Here is a 5,964-nt window from a genome sequence, read left to right as displayed (position 1 = left end):
CTGAAGGTTTTCTTTGCAAGCATAAGGACCTTTAAAGTGAAAGGTTATATTCAGGAGCACAAAATGGCAGACTCCAGGAAAAAGTACCTGCCCATCAGGCAAGTGTGATGTCACCCAATCCAGCTCCTGAGCTCACACAGCTATCTAACCAAATGGTATGCTAGGCCCACTCTGAATGCCATGATCTTGTGCTAACAATACTGAGTAATATCTGTTTCTTTAGTCTCTAAGTCCTCTGAAGTTTCTGCATTGGAGGTATATGTTGGGGGCGGGGGGAGATGCAAAGGCTGCATCTTAACTGCTGCATTTAGTGAGGAAGGGTAGCCTTGAGGTACCATACTGGGAGCCAGGAGATACAGGTTATACCTGATTTACCTGTCTCATTAACTGAAGGTTATGCCTAACCAGGCAAAAGTGCAGGAAATTTATCTGACTAGTCTCTTCAGCACCCTTGAAAGACCCTGTCACACTCCTTTCAACTACAGCTAGTGGCCTCTGAAGTATCAGCACCAACTACTGGCCTTCCTGTGGGGAAGTCAATCTCTTTGTGACTCATTTTTTCTCCTCTGTAGAGTGAGGATAATAATGATGTGAGACTAGAGTACAAAACATTGAGGATTCAAATCCTCTAGAACATCTGTCATGTCCCTCTCAGCTACAGACAATCTAGGGAGCAAAGAAAAAAGAAAAGCCCTTCAGAAAGGTTTCCAGTTTCCCCTAAACTTAATGGTTAAATTGATCAAAGGAGACCGAGTCTTGGTGTTTGGTTTATTTGAGAGACAAGGTGGGTGAGATAATATCTTTTATGGGACCTTTTCTCTCAAGGAATAATGAGTTAAAATATTAAAAAAGATATATTACATATTTTGTCCATTTTTCCATTCCTGTGACTTTATTTTTTGTAAAAAATAGATGGCTTTATTCTAATTCTAGAGTGGGCATTTGTCAATTTGTAAGCTAACTGGCGAACAGTCAGGAGATTGCAGGTCAGAACATGGGACCAGTCATGACGCAAGGTGATTGCAATGATTAGAATAATCCCTTCTGGCCTTAAAAAAAAAAAAAAAAAAACTATGTCTTTTTATATTATCAGATATTTTGAGGTCTAATAATGATCATAGTCATTGGATTGCTGGAAGGATGGGGTCATACTCATTTCCCCTTATCTGTCTTTGGCTTGCGGTATTCTAGTCTGTCTCTGATACAAGGCATTGCTACCACAATTAGCAATCTTAATCTTAATTATTTACTCTTTATAGCTGATATTTTCAAAATACTTAGGCCTCACTCTCACAAAAGAAAAACCACAGTAGTTGCAGTCAGAGCTGTATTATCTTCTCAGTTTCTGGTTTCCAGGATTTTGTACAAAATGTTCTGCATTTAACAGTTTCAGATTTGGCTTTAGTTGCAGTTTCAATGAGATGGCTCTCTTCCAATCAAAAATAAGTGAAAAAGCAAATGTTAGCCTGTCTCTTCAAATCCATTCTCACTTGGACAAAGGGTCCCATTTGTAAAAGGAAGCACTTCTCTTTTTGCTAAGAAATGTGCCTATCATAGCAAAATTTTCCACCAAAATGAGCCTGTTTTACAGTTCTTAACAACATGCAAAAATGTTGAATTTATTGAAAAGATTTTGCACCCTGCCACTCATACCTTTGAGTCACTGAAGTCAACAGGAGTTGTGAATGGTTGTATGACATCAGAATTTGGTTTTTAGCTTCTTAAAAATGTATTTACTAAATGATAGCCATCTGCTCCTCTCCATTGCAGAGTGGGGATGGTAGCAGACATCATCAGAAAGGAGCTAAGGGTTACAAAGAGGGGAAAGACAACTATGTGGTAGTATCCTTCCCCTATAGTGTAGCCACACTTACTCTTTGTGGTCTTTACACAATAGCTGCATTGTTGTGGGTACATTGCAAGAAACAAGGTAGAGGTGTCTAAGCAACATGTGACTTTACATGGTATTTTCCCTACATGCAGCAGTAAAACTTACCATGTAAGAAGGCATGGTCAACCAATGGCTATGTAGCAGAGACAAGAAATAAGAAGCCAGTGCAGTCAGTGTAGGCTCTGGAGAGAAGGGAAGTGCAGACAGGTCCAGCTGTCTGAATTGCCCCTGGTGTTCCTGCCAATCTCAGCCTTCTATTAGAAGTATCTCTCATGATGCCTGGCTGTTCTGCTTCGGCACTGGCCCTGTCTCCCAAAGAGGCCAAAACAATGACTCAGAAAGGGGAGAGCAGTTCTGTGGCTCTGTGCTTCCTCAGTTTTACATGTGCAGAGGAGTACAAGTTCAAAGTTCAAAGACATGCTGTATAGTCAAAATTCATGTTCTGGACTGTTTTCAGGTTGTGATTGTTTTCAATATGCCTGTAACAGTACATGTTGGCGACTCTTGGTAAGAGCTACCATCTTACTGCAATGTGGTAGGATCATGTAATTTGAGACACCACTAAGCAGATGCTGCAACACAGACTACTTGAACAGCCTGAGTGGTAACATAGGTCACAGTCCTGTGAAGACCTGTATGCGTGAGTAGATTCACTGATGTCTACACACATGTAAAGTTAAGCATGTCTATAAGTCTCTGCATGACTGAGGTCTTACTTTGATTTACACATTGTGATAAAAGCTACCTGAGCTTTAGGCTCTTAGATGGGCCAAAGGCATTAAATTTCATTAACTGACTAGAATGAACACTACCATTAATGACAATTATCTATAGATACAACTACTTTATTTATTTTTGTTTATACATAATAATAAAAAATACCTTTCCCCACCAAAACAGACTCCCCCCCCCAAAAACTGTGACAACTACACTTTATCGAGTCCCAGAAGTATGTGGCCTTGTCATACAACACACCAGAGGTATGCAGTTATCAGATTTCAACCCAACCCTCATCATGCGTCATTGCTTACCTGGCAATTCCACACAATACTATTGTCTGAGGACAGTCCTGTTCTCTGCACTTTCTCTGTTGCTTAATTTCTAAGAACAGCTTTATACAGCAACCATCTTCCTTCAACAGTGCAAAATTTTTGCTTGCCAGCTACATGTAACTGATACGTGTACAGCTGATCCTAGTCAGAAATGACTGCTGATTCTCACAAGAATTCTAGGGCAAACAATTTTATAAAGGAAGGGAAAATACCTACATTCTTTCATGGTGATACAATGTAAATATAGCTCTCTCTCTCTATTTCTTCCAAGCAGCAGGGCCTGGATTTTGGTATTTTACTGGAGATTTAATGACACAGCTGGTTCTAAATATATAAATGTAGGCGGTTTACTCAATCAAATTCTGAGTAACTGCATTCACTCCATAACATTTTTCACAAAGATTCCTTTAAAAGGGGGCTTGCATAAAGCAAAATTGAAAGGACAGCATAGTTGAGTGAGAACAAGCTTACAGGTACATGAGGCATCCTGCATTCTTTGCTCACCCAAGCTCCTTATAAATTCAACTGGGTGCTCAAGGAACACAGAGTGGGGCACTTACTTTTCCTGTATTCTTTTTATTACTATGAAATATGTGCTTTCTAATTAGGGCATTTCCCCTTGCAGGCCAGTTTCTCTTTCTGCTTGAATCTGCAGTGAAGTCATTATCTTGTGTTTATGACTCCATGGTCTGTTGCAGAGGAAACTATTGACAGGTCACAAATTCAGCATTATGTGGCTTCAATACAGGATGAAAAAGGAGATGGGCTGTGAGGGATAAAAGCCCTCGTTAAAACAAATGGCTTTGGTAATTAAAGTTGATATGACAAATTATATTTAAAAAAAAGTGACGGGTGAATGGATTTATATTCCTCCTTGAGATAGTGATTTTCTTCCCCAGTTAAAACCATCCAATTCAAAATCTCTCCGCTTTTAAAGAAATTGGACTTCAAATAAGCCATTCATATATTTCAATCAAAGTCAATTTTAACAACCATGTTATATTGCTCTTGATTTCTGGTGATATCATAGTCTAATGGAGAAAATAAATTCTAAGGAATTCCTGTTCTGAAGAGAGAATGTACCCTGACTGAATCGCAGAACAGTATTTCCAGGCTGGGATCATTGCCCTGCAGGGCATAGTTGCTTGTCACAGTATTTGCCCCATGAGAAGGACAAAAGAACTGGAAGGGTGTAAATTACAGAAATCTGAATCACAGCTCTGAGAGACTTTGCTCCAGGCAAGTCTGCAGAAAGACACCCCATTAAGTTTGTGAATTCTCAGAAGTCAATACGAGGAGCATGGATGAATGAAGTAAGAATACTGATTTTTGTGTGTCTTTTTCTGATTCACTGAATCCATGGCTGTTGAATTGCAGCTTTTATTTTGACAAGAGGCAGCTGTTTAAGTTGAAAGTCTACCACTAACTCCAACAGACAGAATGTGAAGCCTGGCTGCACCGTACGTAAGAGACAGCAGGACAGATTCTGATATGAGTAACATGAGTGTAAATCTTGAGTCATTTAATTGATTTTGATATCCCCCATTGCATTTAGTGAAGTTAATCTGGATTTACACTGAGGTATCAGAATAAGGATCAGTAGTATCTCAATGATGAACTATTTTTCAATAGACACAATACATTGGTAAAATTCTTCCTATTTTTTCCAAGACTTCTTTCTCCCTTCAGAAATATCAAAGGTAAAAAATACTACTCAATTACTATAATTTGTCATCCTCTGCCCCTGAGCAGGACCTGTGAGGAGACAGTTTATTAATAAAGCTTCTTCAATGCTGCATCACAAAGGTTCATTTCAACTAAGACTGTGCTTACTAGCCAGTGTGTATTAAATCAAGCAACAACTAAATCCATTTCTCACTTGAATACATTTATTTCAAATGTGATCAGTGTTTTGCAGCTGCTCTGATTATTTTTTTTATGGTTCTTGTTTGGAATTGGAAGAATTGTGTCCATGCATTGCTCCTCCAAGAGTGACATGGGCACATTTATAACACTTTCCACTATTCCCGGCAATGGGTTTCATGAGACAGTTCCACAGCTTGGTCTCAATGGTCTTTTAAACAACATGGACCATTTGAAGTCTGGCTTCCTTTGTGATCTGTACAGTGCTGTATGTGTATAGGTTTTTGTTTGTTTAAATAGATATACAGAATAGAAAGGATTTGACATTAAAAGCAGAAGTGCTATGACACATACTTAGGTACTTCATAAAAGCTAACGTTTAAGAAAATGTTTGTTTAGTGTAACTTCAAATGTAACATTAATAATGGACACTGTTGTGAGTATTAGATTTTGGCTTCTTATCAGAGCTTTCAGATACCCCCAAAAGATGCAGGGTTTTATTAAAAAGCAGTCTGAATGGTAGTAGCTTCTTGGACACATGGCTAATATGTGAGATATGTAATATCTGAGGGCAGGTCTACAGCTAAAACACAGCAGTGGCACAGATGTGCCAGTGCTGCTGTAGTGCTCCAGTGTAGACACTACTACGCTGATGGGAGAGCTTCTCCCATTGGTGTAGATAATCCACCTCCCTGAGAGGCAGTAGCTAGGTCAACGGGAGAAGACCTCCTGTCGACATAGCACTGTCTACACCTGGGTTTAGGTCAGTATAACTGTGTCACTCAGAGATGTGGAGTTTTCACACCCCGAGCAACATCATTATACCAATGTAAGTTTATATTATAGTATAGGCTTGGCTTGAGAGTATGCAGTGCAACTGTAGTGGTGTCGGGCCCAGGATATTTGAGAGACAAGTTGCGTGAGGTCAGGGCCGGCTCCAGACCCCAGCGCGCCAAGCACGCGCTTGGGGCGGCATTTTGCTGGGAGGGCGGCAGGCGGCTCCGGTGGACCTCCCGCAGACGTGCCTGCGGAGGGTCCGCTGGTCCCACGGCTCCAGTGGACCTCCCGCAGGCATGCCTGCGGCTGCTCCACCGGAGCCGCGGGACCAGCGGACCCTCCGCAGGCACGTCTGCAGGAGGTCTACCAGAGCCGCGGGAC

Source organism: Mauremys reevesii, linkage group 7 (genome assembly GCF_016161935.1).
Source record: "Mauremys reevesii isolate NIE-2019 linkage group 7, ASM1616193v1, whole genome shotgun sequence".
Classification (NCBI taxonomy): domain Eukaryota; kingdom Metazoa; phylum Chordata; order Testudines; family Geoemydidae; genus Mauremys; species Mauremys reevesii.
This window is presented reverse-complemented; position numbering follows the sequence as displayed.